The following is a 16150-nucleotide window of genomic DNA, read 5'->3' on the forward strand; positions in this document are numbered from 1 at the left end:
TATAAAAAGTACCAATTCTTTAAGACCTTCTGATAGATTTTCAGTGTTGATGTACAACCTAAAAATTCTGTTTGCAGTTGTCAGCCATCTTGAGTGCTACATAAGGTCAGGGTCTCGATAGGACAAGTCTTTTGGATATTCCCCTTCATTTACTGATCTTAAAATATCCAAAAGCTACTGCTGGTCTTTGCTAAGAATTTAACGGTCTACTTCAGGGATTATGCAGTCAACTCTTTCAAATTCAACTACAGGTAATCTTTCAAAGCCATTAAGCAATTGACCGATCGGTTTTAGGACGAGTTGTTTCCCCATCAACGTGTTGAAATAAGTGTCGGAGAGGCAACTCATTAAAATGGAGAAGACATACAGCCCATTGCAACGGTCTACCTGTATGAACTTCAATTTGGCGAATTCCACCATTCCTCCATCCTGTATTGGTAACAATATCATCACAACCATCAACATATAATTCGTCCAAAGAAATGTCAACTTCAGTCAAGTAGGAAATTATGCTGGAAGCGAGATCAGCAGAAGAAGGAACTCGTGCATCGCTGAAGCATCAGTAGGAAAAGCTCTAATGGTAAATTCCTATCACGGCTGGCTCTTTGGTTCTTCCTCTTTGCCAGTCCATGGGAAATGAGGAATAGGTGATGTTGGCAGGATTGGGGAAGAAAAAGGAAAATGTGGTTATTGTTCTCTTTGGGTTTTGTAATATCCATATGGAGATGTCTTGTACGTATCGGGTATTAGTCGGCGTTTTGTTATAGTTGAAACTATAGTTCTTTTCTTCAGGTTTGGTGACAAGATTATGATCTTGAGTTCTGTAAATTTTGTGTGGTGTGCCAATGGATATTTTTGCACGGGCCTGATTAACAATCATTTGCTCCAAACTATTGAAATTTAACTTTGGCTCGCTCTTTAATTCACTGTGAATTCACGAATTTTGCTCATAATTGGTTGACTTCGTGTCGGGGAGTAGATTTCTAAACAATACTGCTTTTGTCCACATGACACGATTTGTTTAATGCATGCTTTTGTGGAGAAATATTCCAGTTCATTTTACGTCGATCCAAGAAATACTTTTGGTTCTATCGTGAGCTCTGATGGTCGCTGCGTGAATATGAGAGGATCTGTATCAAACTATAAATCTCTTTATTGCAGCAGTTCTAAATATTTGTAGAGTTCTAGGCGAGCTTGGCACGTAGTAAATGCCCCGAGAACAACATTAGCATTGCGATTTCGTACTGGAACATCATCTTCATACTGCCAATAAAGGTATAAGAACGAATCATTTATGTGTAAAATTTGTTTTTTTTTCTTGTACATGTGCAGCACTTAATTTCTGATACAAAACTTTGGGATCGTTAATGATGGTCGTTTGGGTGAAATTGTCTCCTATGGTAAGTCTTCCCCAAAACGCATTCAAGCAGAGTTTTGTGAGACTACGATGAGCTGATTTTGTCATTGTATTTGGTGCACCCAAATTATATATATATATATATATATATATATATATATATATATATATATATATATATATATATATATATTGCACCCATTTGAAAGTAATGTTGCTTTTCTTCTTCGATGACGCAATTGGCCGGCCATCCAGAAGCTTCCAGCTTGAATTTCAAGAATGTGTTGATATAATCACTGAATAATCCGCCGGTCTTGGTTTCAGGATCATATACTATGATATCCTAGTCTCAAATTTTGTAGATTTCAATAACTTAATACATAAGTTCGATGGCTTTGTGAATTTCATAGGACACCCACGTTCCTCTTAGACTTCGTTCACTGTAGTAATGCGTACATTCAGAATCTTGATTTAATGCTGTGGCACAAGCAACACAAAGTAGGAACAACAGCTTTTCATTTGAACGAAATTATAGTACTAGATGGAAGATATTTGTACTAGGCAAGATCTTTAACTTGATTAAACCGTTCACATCTACAATGCCTGGCGTTTCTGGATCTTCCTGTAGATAAATTCATGGGTGCATTATTGGGTATTGTAGACATTTATTAATATAAGGATACAACGAAACAATATCCAAATATCGAATTTTTTGCCTTTATTTTCATCTGCGACGTCATACAATTTAATTCCATTATAACGGCCAATATGGAAGTTATCTCTTGGATTTCACGGTGTCTTATTAGTATAAGGATGTGTGTTTAAGGACCAGGTCAAACCAGGATTGGATTTTAACACCTAGCGAAATTCACATTCCCACATTTCGTGCACATTATATCCCAGAACCGTAAAAATTTTCATTCTACGTTGTGTTCTTTCGTAGCGATAGATCATGGTATCTTTGGAATGTTCATAAATGGGCTGATTACGGCCTGTAGGGACACAAAGGACAGGCATGGGATTTACAGCCTTGGAACTCATACACGTGTTCTTCTTAAGTGTCGGGATATTTATAGTAGCCTCACGAAGTTAGCATGAGATCAGGATGGTGAGCGTGAGGTTGATTGATCTCTAGGTGAGACTGGTGAGGTGAGCATGAGGTTGAGTAAGCGTGAGGTCAGACTGGTGATGTGAGCGTGAGGTTGAGTGAGCGTGAGGTCAGACTGGTGATGTGAACGTGAGGATGAATGAGCGTGTGGTGAGGCTGGTTATTTGAGCGTAAGGTCAGACTGGTGATGTGAGCGTGAAGTTGTGTGAACGTGAGGTCGAAATGAGTTTGTGAGCGTGAGTTTGAGTGAGGTTAGGTGAAAGTGGTCACCTCTGGTTACGAAACTCCCATAAATACATGGGGAATATTTCATTGGGTCAAATTCCCGACAAATTCAAAAACGCTAATGATATCTTTTATACAATTGTTAGTGCTTCCTAGAGCAGTAACTCTTAACATTAGTGCTGCAATAGTTTGGATACTAGAAACAAAAAAACTTGGACAAACGTGAAGTTAACTCCCCAGGAAGCACTAAGAATCAAACCTAGTGCAATTGATAGTACATTGTTGGTGCTTCTAGAAAACAAATAGTTTCGTTAGTGCTTCATTATTAGTGAGAAAACTCACGTAAGAAAAGCATTGGGAATTTTTCGTTAAGTTAAACTTCCGCCAAATTCAAAAGCCCTAATGACCTCTTCTAGTGCAATGGTTAATACTTCTTAGACTACCAAATTCGAACATTAATGCTTCAATAGTTTCGATGCTAGGAGCAAAAAGAAAAAAGAGGGCTAACTTCACGTTAGTTCCCCAAAAAGCACTAACGACAAAATCTAGTGCAATCGATAGTGCATCGTCAGGACTTGTAGAAAACAGTAATAGTTTTTTTTTGTGTTTCTACATTAGTTCAGTTTTGGGAGATGAATTTCATTGTTTCTATTTTTTTCGTATGAAAATGTAATCTTTTTTCCTTAGTTCATATATAAACAGTCATTTTATTATTTTTTTCTTCTGCATTGTTTTACGATACGATAAAAATTAACTACAATCCTTTACTAATTTTAGTATCTTTAATTCTGTTTGTTGAGTATGTAAAATGGTGTTTACGGGTTTTCGAACATAACGTTAATTGATCTTTTACAATAGTGTTATTTATTTATGAACTTTAGGTTTCATGATTCAAAGTTGTATACGAAGATGAAAATGCTAAGAAGATTGTAATTAAAACAAGGTAAGTGTCTTTACAGTTAATTAATGTGGAGTAATTAATTAATGTGAAGTAACTGCTATTGATTAACCTTTTTCTTGAACAATTCTTTTAAAGAGATTCCTGTTGTCACCCCGGTTACCTTAGCAGACATCTCCTACGTTAAATACAATTTGTTAACAGGGTTACCAGCAACATACGAAATTTAATACCATACAGTGTTCTACTAATTATTCAATATACACAAACCAAAAAAAAATAAAAAAAAGAAGGCATACTTCAATAATTATAAATGTATCAACTCAACGGTGATATGTATTCAAGACCCCAAAAGTGCATTATCACTTGCAATTCTCCTTTTTCTAAAATAGCAGGCAACCCAAACAGCTCGGTGGTTGGGTTGGTTGCAACCTCGAAAGGCGTTTGACTAAACCTCAATTTTGTCAGAAATATATCAGTGTGGCAAACTGTAAATAAGAGAGAAATAAAAAACTTTCTTATGGTAAATTCTACTTCAAAGTTCGAAGCACTTGCTTTTGCACGTGATTTTTTGTTTCTTTTTTTCAGGGAACAGAAAACTTCTGCCGTCTAAGAAATTATATCATATAATATTACAAATTTGCAAGTGGATGTATTTACATTGCAATTTGTGGTATTAAAGAGATAATGATTGTAAAAAGTAACTTTAATGTATTCATTCATCGCAAGTTTTAGGGGCTTCTTATGGACCTCGTCGCCCTCCCGAATGTCGATATCGAGAATTTGGAATGAAATATTCATGTCCATATATTTGCGATATCGAATGTTGATATATGATAATATAGATATCGACGATAGCGTTATCGACATAACACAGGCTTAGGTCCGAGAAGTGATTCGTGAAATATACTGGAATCAACAATCAAATTCTAAATAAGTTCTCCATTTCTGTATTCAATGTTGAGGGGGAAGGGTGTGAAGCCGAATAGAAATTTTAAGAAAAAAATGTTAAGATGAAAGTAGGTTTTCCGTTTCCTCTTCAATACAAAACTATTAAGAGAAAACTATTACTGTAATCTACCTTTTACTTCTGTTTCTGATTGTTATCACAAATCAGCGACAGTACACATACTTTACATAGTATACCAATACACTCTATAACTTTTCACAACCAAGCAAGCCGGAAGATGAATTTCCTGTGATATTAAAGAGGAATGTTCTACAAAATAGTCATAATTCATTGGTCATATTCTATCAGTACTTTGGTATGGACTAAGAGCTACAAGACTAAAAGACTTTTGCATTTTCCTGAGATTTTCATTTTCTTAATATAAGTCCTCTATCCTGGGCTAATTCTGGCTACCGCGGTTTCGAGGTAATCGGTAAATGAGAGAGTAAAGTTTGTGGACTCTCAACCCTCGACAGTTTGTGAAAAGATATTTCACAGTTAATGTTGTTATTTCTTTGTTACAAAAACACTTCTAGTTGACTCTATTCATGGTGAATTACTGAACTTAAACATTTACAATTATTCAAAATTGAATAATTATTTTTAAACATAAAAAGACGTTACAGTTCAATAGGATGCAGTAGTAGATTAAGTGAATGAAAATATTATTTGTTGAGATGTGCAAACTGAATGTGAATAATAAGTGTTTATTATCGCATACTCTTCTCGAGAGGCAGATCTACGATGGACTTCTGGGGGCTCGGTGGTTTGTAATACTCCTACTTAGAGCTACTTTTAAGAGCTCCAAACTCTGGAATGGGTTTTATTTGTATATCAAATAAGAAAGATTCCTTTTCTGGGGGCAATCGCCCTAATCGCCCCTGGATCCGCCCCTGTTCTTGTGTAGCATACTTTGAAGACACTTAGTTCGTGTCTACTCCTGACGATGCTGATTAGGGATGGCCACATCCGGATAATTTTTTATTCGTATATCGGATAGAAACTTATCCGGATTTGCAATATGCGGATGACAGATAACAAAATGGATGACGGATAATTGATCATATCCAGATGACGGATAACGGATAATATCCGGATAACGGATATCCGGTGAACTTCAGGCTCCTGAAAGCGCTAGTTGTAACCACACATATTCGCATCCTTGATCATCATAAAATAAAAAAAATAATTCATATTTCATAACATCACAGACGGCACGATGAAGCACTGAACCTATTGAAAACGTACTACGTAATAATTAATGAGTGATTGCACTTTTACTTTTAAAGCTGATGGTACGGCTATCATAATATAAATTGTTACCCATGTAGTGCGTACTAATGTTTAGAAAGATGGATTTCTTTAAAAAGAAAAACACTGAAAGGGTTACGGTTGTCTCGAACTGCCGCGTAGAAGACATGTAATTTACTAACCTGTCTCGTAATCCACTTGTTTCTAAAGTTAACTGTTGCTCCGAATGTGCCTCATTAACTTGCTTATCTATTTATTAGTAAGTTTCTACTTTTACTCGCTTTTTACTTGTTTAAATTGATTTTCCAGTAAACTGGAACGACTGGGACACGCACAAAAAACATCGAGGACAGTTAAATTTCGAAAGCGCTCCCACACGGAATCGAACCCGGGATCCCATATACCAAAGGATTTTAAGGCAAAAAATTGGTTAAAATAAAAGTATTTATACTTCCCCATTAATAGAAAGCTATTAATAGAAAACCATTACTGTAATTTACCTTTTACTTCTGTTTCTGATTGTCACCACAATTCAGCGACAGTACAGGTTCTTTACATATTATAGCAATATAATCTATATTTTTCAGAACTAAGTAAACCGGAAGATGAAACTCCTGTGATATTAGAGTGGAATTCTCTACAAAATATTAATAATTCATTGTCTTTATTTCTATCAGTACTTTTGCCACAGACTCAGAACTACAAGACTAATAGAACTAGAAATGAAAGATTTCATTCCTTCTTTTCTCTCAGACTTCTGCCTTTTGTTGAGAATGTCATTCTTTTAAATATAAGCTTCCTCTCTCGGAATAGTTGTTGCTACTGGAGGTTTCAAGGTAATCGGTACCCGAAAGTGTAAAGTTTGTTGACTCTCAACTATCAACAGTTTGTTAAAAGACATTTCAAATTTCATGTTGTTTTTTCTTCATTACAAACAAACTTCTGGTTAATTCTATTCATGGTGAATTATTGAACTCATACACACGAAAAAAATAGTGTGATAACTAACACCGTGCAGCTAGACTATCCAATATACTCCTTCTTATCCCATAGTCGTGTCTGGTAAAAAGACCACCCTCCTCTCTTCTCGTTGCCTTTCTCCCGTATTAGAATCAACAAAAATATGAGCACAATTCTAATTTCAAAATATACATGTATTAGTATCAGTAAAGTGAAAGAATAAAAAAGGAGAAGAAACGAGATTCATAATTAATGTAGGGAGAAACATAAACACTTCTCAATGAGAAATTAAAACGTATAGAGGTACAGAAGTGAGACAGAGAGAGAAAAGGAGACAGAAGAAGAGTAAGAAAAAATACCACAGATAAAAATATTCGACGTAGTAAACGAACTTAACATTATAAATTTCCGTTTCAGGAAGTCCACCGGTAATATGGGAACAGTTTCTTAAAATATTTTTTTCAGAACAATTGGAATAAAGAATGCTTGAAAGATTCATTAAGTCACTTTCAAAACGAATAATAAACTTGGTGGTCAAATTAAATAATTTCCAGTGACACTGTAGAGTTCCGAGACACATCTAGGATCATGCCAAAAGTTTAACACACACCGTTCCTTTCCCCGTGATTCTGTTGCAAATCCGGATATTACCGTCGTCCGTCATCCTAATATTATCCATTAGCCGTCATCCATTTTGTTATCTGTCATCCACATATTGCAAATCCGGATAAGTTTCTATCCGATATACGAATAAAAAATTATCCGGGTGTGACCATCCCTAATCAGCATCGTCAGGGGTAGACACGAACTAAGTGTCTTTAAAATATGCTATACAAGATCAGGGGCGGATCCAGGGGCGATCAGGGCGATTTCCCCCAGAAAGGGGAACTTTCTTATTTGATATATAAATAAAACCCATTCCAGAGTTTGGAGCTCCTAAAAGTAGCTCTAAGTAGGAGTATTACAAACCACCGAGGCCCCAGAAGTCCATCGTAGATCCGCATCTGGAGAAGAGTATGCGTGAATAAACACTTGTTATTCACATTCAGTTTGCACATCTCAACAATAGACAATATTTTCACTCACTTCATCTACTACTGCATCCTACTGAACTGTAACGTCTTTTTATGTTTAAAAATAATTATTCATTTTTCAATAATTGTAAATGTAAGTTCAGTAATTCACCATGAATAGAGTCAACTAGAAGTGTTTTTGTAACGAAGAAATAACATCATGAACTGTGAAATATCTTTTCACAAACCAGAGATGATCATTTTTCCTAACCCTCCCTCAACCTCAATTGACGCCCCTCATCTTCACCCTCCATCACACTCACTCTCCATTGACGCCCTCCCCTCGCCCTCCCTCACTCACCCTCCATTGGCGACCCCACACTCACCCTACACTGACGGCCTCCCCTCATCCTCCCTCACACTCACACTCCATTGACGCCCTCCCCTCCCCCTTCCTCAGACTAACCTTTCATTGACGCCCACACACTTACCCTCCCTCACACTCACGCTCCATTGACGACCTCCCCTCATCCTCTCTCACACTAACCCTTCATTGACGCCCTCCCCTCACCCTCCGTCACACCCACCCTCCCTTTACGGCCTCACACTCACCCTCACACTCATCCTTCATTGACGCCCTCAACTTCACCCTCCCTCACACTCACTCTCCATTGACGCCCTCAACTTCACCCTCCTTCACACTCACCCTCCATTAACGCCCTCATCATCAACCTCAATCGACGCCCTCACCCTCGCCCTTGCTCACACAAACACTCAAATGACGCCCTCACACTTATCTTCAAGCAACTAAATTAATCAGGATACGACAAACTTAAATGTGCCCAATATAGTACGTGTAAAATAGTACGTACGTGTAATTCCCCTCTAAGGAGTGGAATTTTCAAAAAGGCTAAAAAAGTTACTTTTTATGGTAAATTGATGTTCCAAGTTTTATCGTCCTAACATCCGTTTTATCTTCTCACACTCACCCTCCTAAAATCTGGGAGATACAGTTCCTTAAAGAAAAAAAAAACAACTACCATTTCCTCTTTTAGGATACACGTTTCCGAAAATCTTTCCTTATCCTTTGTTTTTGTGACAAATGGAGCATTTTATGTAAATTGCACTTTTCTCCCTATAGAAATATGGTCTGACTGTTAATTAGTCACTCACTCACTCACTGTTCTATATAATAACATAATATTGTTATTATTACTGAAGATTTGAAAATAAAATGCTGCATTTATGGGAGTTTTTATTAGGCATGAAAGCATTTATGGGAGCTTCGGACCAGAGGTGACCACTTTTATCTAACCTCACTCAAACTCACGCTCCCAAACTCATTTCGACCTCAGCTCACAAACTCATTTCGATCTCACGTTCACACAACCTCACGCTCACATCACCACTCTGACGTCACGTTCAAATAACCAGTCTGACCTCACGCTCATTCATCCTCACGTTCACATCACCAGTCTGGCCTCACGCTCACATCACCAGTCTCACCTAGAGCTCACTCAACCTCATGCTCACCAGCCTTATCTCATGCTAACTTCGTGAGGTTGAGGTCGAGTGAGCGTGAGTTTCAAACTCGTGAGCGCCGTCCTCATGAGTTTGGACACCTTTGTTTGTGACATATAAGTGGGCGTATTTACACTAATAGCAAAGCAAAGCGAACCATTAGTGCTTTCTGAAAGCACTATCGATGCACTAACGAATGCATTAGGTTTAATCTTTAGTGCTTTCTAGGGGGGCTAACGTGAATATTTTTGCTTCTAGCGTTCAAACTATTGAAGCACTAATGTTGGGAGTTGGTGTTCTATTAAGCACTAACGATTGGACTAGAAGATATCAATACCGCTTTTGAATTTGGCGGATATTTGACCCAATGAAAAATCCCCATGTATTCCTTACGGGCTTTTCGTGATATGTAATTGGCCGTACCTATACTAATATTGAAGCACTAACGAAACTATTAGTGTCTTCTGAAAGCACTAACGACTGCACTAGGTTTAATTATTAGTGCTTTTTGGGGGAGCTAACGTGAAGTTGGCCGCCCCCAAAGTTTCTTCCTTTTAGCGTCCAAACTATTGAAACACTAATGTTGGGAGTTGGCGTTCTAAGAAGCACTAACGATTGCACTAGAAGATATAATTAGCGCTTTTGAAGTTGGCGGGAATTTGACACAATGAAAAATTCCCCATGTACTCCTTATGGGCTTTCGTGACATGTAACTGGCCGTATCTATACTAATTTTTATGCACTAATGAAACTATTAGTGTTTTCCAGAAAAACTAACGATGCACTAACGATTGCACTAGGTTTAATCGTTACTGCTTTATGGGGGGGCTAACGTGAAGTTGCCCACCCAAGTTTCTTGCTTCTAGCGTCCGAACTATTGAAGCACTAATGTTGGGTTTGATGTTCTAGGAAGCACTAACGAAGCACTAACGATTGCACTAGAAGAGATCATTAGCGCTTTTGAATTTGGCGGAAATTTGAACCAATTAAAAATTCCCCATGTATTCGTTATGGGAATTTCGTGACATATAACTGGCCATAACGACACTAGTTGTGAAGCACTAACGAAACTATTCGTGTTTTCTTGAAGCACTAACTATGCACTAACGATGCACTAACGATTGCACTAGGTTTAATCATTAGTGCTTTCTGGGGGTGGCTATCGTGAAGTTGCCCCCCCCCCCTCCAAAGTATTTTGCTTCTAGCGTCCAAACTATTGAAGTACTAATATTGGGGTTGGTGTTCTAAGAAGCACTAACGAAACACTAACGATTGCGCTAGAAGAGATCATTAGCACTTTTGAATTTGGAAGGAATTTGAGCCAATTAATAATTCCCCATGTATTCGTTATGGGAATTTCGTGACATATAACTGGCCATAACGACACTAGTGGTGAAGCACTAACGAAACTATTCGCGTTTTCTGGAAGCACTAACGATTGCACTAGGTTAGATCGTTAGTGCTTTCTGGGGGCTAACGTGAAGTTGCCCCACCAAATTTTTTGCTTCTAGCGTCCAAATTATTGAACCACTGATGTTGGGGATTGCTGTTCTAAGAAGCTCTAACGATTGCACTAGAAGAGATCATTAGTGCCTCAATGAGGGGTTGAGGGCAACTTCTCGGACGTCGATCTGTTTCCACATTTTTTTCTCTTTCATCTGTCTACAAATCGCATGATCGCCTGCAGTGCATACTTTTCTTTTTTGTATGTTGCTTTTCTTTTACGTTTCCCAGAGTTTTTTTTCTCTGCACAATTTGATCTTTTTTCATCAGTTATTAACTCTGTAAACTGCTCATAGTTGTTTTCCAGTACAGTAATACAAATATAACCATTACGCTTTCGGTGCTTAGGAGAAGAATAATAATTTTATGGATGCAATGGGCGTTTTTGAATGATTTTGTTGGTAATTTCGCTGAGATATTTATCAGTTGTAGAAAAGTCTCAGGTTAATATTTCGTCTTAAGCATTATCCTTTATAAACAGCTACAAATAAGTTTATGATGGTAACAGCAGCATAGATTTAGGAATGTTGTTTGCTTAGGCGTATTTTCTGTGACTTCTTCTTTCTGGAAAATATCACCGTAATGACGCTAAAATCATAGGACCTTATGCAGAGTAGTTTTGAAGCGCAATTAGAACCATACTAAAGAGTTCGACTAACATAAGTCTCCGGAAGTAGTCAGTAGTTTACTATGACGCTAATCACACGTCGTGACGACTCTGCATAAGGCGGATAGTTTCTACGTTGGCGAAGGTAGACTCCACTTTTTGTAATGTTTGTTTTGCTTTAATGCTTTCAGCATCTTTGCAGAACAAACATTGCGTAAACATTACATTCTTATAAGCTTTATATATTTCATGTGGAAATTATGTAAAATTTAGCTTATGTATTCTTGAGGTACAGCTTTGATATTTATAATGAGTTTATCCATTCACGTTTGATATTTCTTTTGTGAAATGATATTAACACTTCCCTAATTTTATACTATACTTCATTTACAATTATTGGACTTATTCGTGAATACCGAGTACCGAAGTTCAATCGGTTGTTTCGGCACTATTTGTATGTAAATTTGGTGCGAACCATAGTAATAAAAAAAGGTACCGTACGTTTTTAAATAGCTCCCAAATTTCGGCACAGACAATTTTGCAAAATTTACAGGTAAAGATTAATACTCCGAACAAAAAGACATAAATATGCAAAAAAAAAAAAAAAAAAAAAAAAATTAAAAAAAAAAATTAAGTTGTAAGACTTGTATACTAAGTAATAGAGGTATATTTCGGGTCTACGAGTTTAGAGATACTGGTGCCAAATTAGAGTTGTTTACCAATATTGGAACGAGTGAATACATATGAAACATGACTATAGATTCTATTTTCCAAACGAGTATTTCTCCACAGTGTACAAAAGCTGTATTTTATGTTTGCAAATGCTACGTTACTAGTATGAAACAATTACGAGTTACTATTGGAACTTGTATCGTTCCGAGACTACATATGTTTCTAATAACATCACTCAAGCCGTTATTTGCCATAGCTTACGTGCGTGCTCAGTTGATGTGCACCCTCTGCGTGTCCAGTAGCTTTGCCCTGGCATGACTCACCAGTAAGTAAGATAGAAACCATAGTTTCAATTGACCACCTAGCACAGGTTGGTGTCTTAATTAGCACTTTAATATTTGTCATTCATCCAAAAATTGTGCTAACACATGAATATTAAATATATATTTCTAAATTTGACCTTCTTTTTATATATATTTATATATGTTTTAATAAGAGCTAAACAAAGAGTTTAGATATCTTAATTTCGTTTCCATCATGTGCTATAAATATTGTGCTTTTTATTTTATTTTTATTGTTATTGACAACACGACATTGCTGCACGTCTTGCAAATAAGAACAGAAATGAAATACTGAACTGCTGAACAACACTGTACTCTTGTAAAATTTAAATACTTTACATGTTACGTTTCGTTCTTCTAACAGAGATGCTATCCGACATACACTCTATGTGTGTTTGATGAGGAACTTGGTTATAAGATCGAAAAGAACGTATTTATTTTTTATCAATTGTACAGTCTTGTTCAGTAGTTTATTGTTTTATTTCTATTATTATTGCTATTTAGTTTGCATTAGAATTATTGTCTTACAAATTAATCTCCTGAGTTAAAGTCTAGGCGTTTCGAGTTTGCAGGATACTGTAACACATTAATAATGAAATTTGATGACACACCTCAACTTATCGACGACTTTTTGTTAAGAGAGCAACGTTACCAGTGCTCAAAACTAAGTGTTTTATCGCATGTTATTATGTTCTACTAAATGATTAGGAGAAATCTCGATTTATCTCGAGCGTGGATCCCATTAACTTTTCCATAGAGGTCCAAACGTATTAGCAGAATCGAAGTTTATTCCGTTAATCAAGTTACCAAGTTTATTTTATAATAGGTAATTTTGCCCCTGCTACTCCTCGACCTCGCTTTCTACATTAAACTATGTATTTAAACTAATGCTTGTAGTTTACTTACTTTGATCATAAATGCAAATGGACTTCGTATATATATATATATATATATATATATATATATATATATATATATATATATATATATAGGAAAAAAGTTTAATAAAATCATTTTGACCTCCTTCATCAAACATTTCATGGAACTTATTTTTTATTGACCTGCACATTTGAGAATGATAACTTGGTTCCTCAGACCATTTGCCGGTAAGTGATTGATGCTGGAAGAGATGAGATATTATAGTTCATCAAAGCAACGATTACTATGTTTACCTACTTTCTCAATACTATCAGGTGTATATTATGATTATTATACAAAATAATTTTTAATCTAATTATCCGTGATGTCAATTCTATTATTAAGTCGCAGCAAGAGACGAAGGGCCTCGGTAAATAGGTAAATAAACAATTTTCTCTTTACTTTTTTTTATTTTATTTTTTATTTTTTTAAGGGAATGCAAAGATTTTCTGCGGATGCAAGATCTTTCTAGGAAATTTTGGGCCTATGGTAAAAGTATTTCAGGATTAATGAAGAGATAATAGTGCGTTTCACCTTAATTTACCATTATGACTTTAAAACCATTTAATAACTGCATTATGAAATGAAAGTCCTTGAGATTTGAGGAATTATTGAAAATGTAACTCTCGATAGAACTGAAAATGTGAAAATCGGCTGACGCGTTCTAATTCCAATGAATTGGTAATAAAACTATTGGATATTTTTCAATGGCAGAAATGTTTTACGTAAAAAGTCAATAACATTAGTAATATCTTTTCCCTGAAAGTGTATTAAATTTCTTCAAACAGAATTATCATTTAAATTTATGAACGAACAAAATCTTTATTATGAAAATTTATATTTTATTGAGTCTCCCGTAATTTGAAAGAGAGAACGTTTAAACCAATTTCCACAAATTGTTATTTCAAGAATATTGTCACTACAGAACAGTAAGTGATGAACGAATTCTGCAAATAATTATACCAACATCATACGAAAACAAATTTTTATAGCTCTTAATTTAGTCGACTCAGTTTTCTAAAGCTAAGGTTAAGTATTTCTCGTACAGTGAGCGACATTGTAGGGAGAAAAATCTCTTTAAATATAGTTTGTATCTGTTTGTTGTTTTATGTAAAGAATGTAAAGAAAAAAACTATAGATTCTCACACTATGAATAAAACCAGGTAGATGAATAGATAAGGTATGGTATTTCTATGTATATATATGTATCATGTTGTAAGACTAATGTAATGTATAAGGAATTATAGTAGTAGTTTATTATATAGACAAAAATAGAATTTGACATGTTCTATACCGCATGTAGAAATGTACAATACTGTGGTCTCTTGAACGCAAAATAAATAAATATAGTACTATTTTCGTGATTGCCGGATTGCAACTACGCAACCATTAAAAATATAAGGTGTATATGTATAAGGTTATTAGACAATTTAGGAAAATTGATAAGATGATTAGACAACTGAAAGACCTTTGAAGTTTTGTGGTTACAAACATACACTTGTTCAAAGGAAACTGCAATACTAGTTTGAAAGCAATCAAGACGTCTAACCTGACGTGAAGATAGAACTCACAAGTACTCTATATATGTAAACTCACTTTATTAACTGTAATTTTCACTATAGGAAACCAGTTACTTGAACGAACAAGTTACGAGAAGTCAGAAAAACGAAAATTTTCGATTTTTTTCTTCAAAAAGCTTGCCTTTTTATTGTAAATTATCCTCTATTTCGGAAAGCTGGCTTTTATTTTAATCTCTTGTCAAAGTCCGCGACATGTTAACGTTCGTTCGTTTCGATTAAACTAACTCTTTTTGTTAGATTAACGTCCAACGATTATGCACCGAGGCTAAAGGAGACTGCGGTGATGGTTATGAATGAAGATGTTAAATGATGAAAGTGGGAGGAAACCGGAGAACTGCGGGAGTACTCGGCCACTCGGTGTTTGTCCAATAAAAAACCCACTTGGCTCTAACTCTTATTAAATAACGTAGCCCATGCGCAAGAGTTCGGCATTCTACCGCTAAACCATCACGGCTACATTAAACCAACAAGTTGTTTAACACTAACTCCAAGACTGAAGATACTGGTAGAGTGCTCATCTTTCGTGTATGGATTTCCTAGTTGGATCACATCCGTGTGAAGTGAAGATTGTGGTGAAGAAGCACCATGTGCATTGGTATCCTTAGAGTACCATCGTTTACGTGCATTTCCTTGATTCCATCATCAATGTCTTGATTAGGTTCGCTAAAAATGCCGGATTGTTAAAGAAACAAAAAATAATGCTAAAGATTTGGGCTGGTCTCGGTAAAATGTAGCTAGCGTAGTAGTTAAGGTACTGGTCTGGCAGATTGTAGTTCTGAGTTCTCCCTACACATTTTTATTATTTCGATTTTGAATATTATGTTTAATGAACACAAAATTTTATCCAGCCCTTACAGTGTTTCTTTTCGTCAAATTCAAGCTGCATGAATATATTTTTCATGAAACTTCACCTATATTCAAAAGCAAAATATTGAAAATGTACACGGGGAAGATGTACTTACTATCTGGATTACCAGTTGCTTAATTATTATACCATTTATGTTTTATCGAAACCAGGCACTTACATAATTATTGTGTATTGTAAACGACTAGGAGGCAAAATATTCTTCAATGTTAAATACAAGTTAAGACTTGAATAGTTGATGTTCTCTTCTTGTATGAGACACATGAATTCATGTTATACCTTCAGACCCTTCAAATTGTGTTGCCGCTAACTGTTTTTGCTCATTCTCTGCCTGTGCTCCACATACATTTTGCAAACCATCTGGGTTGCGAAATAAGTACGC

General features: G+C 35.9%; 1 protein-coding gene across 9 annotated transcripts in view; it reads left to right on the forward strand.

Moving 5' to 3' along the window:
• LOC145684416 (uncharacterized) overlaps positions 1–16150 on the forward strand; it is a 270639-nt gene that overhangs the window by 131564 nt on the left and 122925 nt on the right. Inside the window, exon 1 of one of the 9 annotated variants that reach the window (XM_081756760.1) lies at positions 11074–11186. The exons of 6 other annotated variants lie outside the window; for them this stretch is intronic. The gene's annotated coding sequence lies outside the window, so the exon portion shown is untranslated. 2 more of the 9 variants (XM_081756757.1, XM_081756761.1) reach the window with 2 other exon arrangements.

The sequence above is a fragment of the Thermobia domestica genome, chromosome 4, assembly GCF_964235325.1.
Source record: "Thermobia domestica chromosome 4, izTheDome1.hap1.1, whole genome shotgun sequence".
Taxonomy (NCBI): domain Eukaryota; kingdom Metazoa; phylum Arthropoda; class Insecta; order Zygentoma; family Lepismatidae; genus Thermobia; species Thermobia domestica.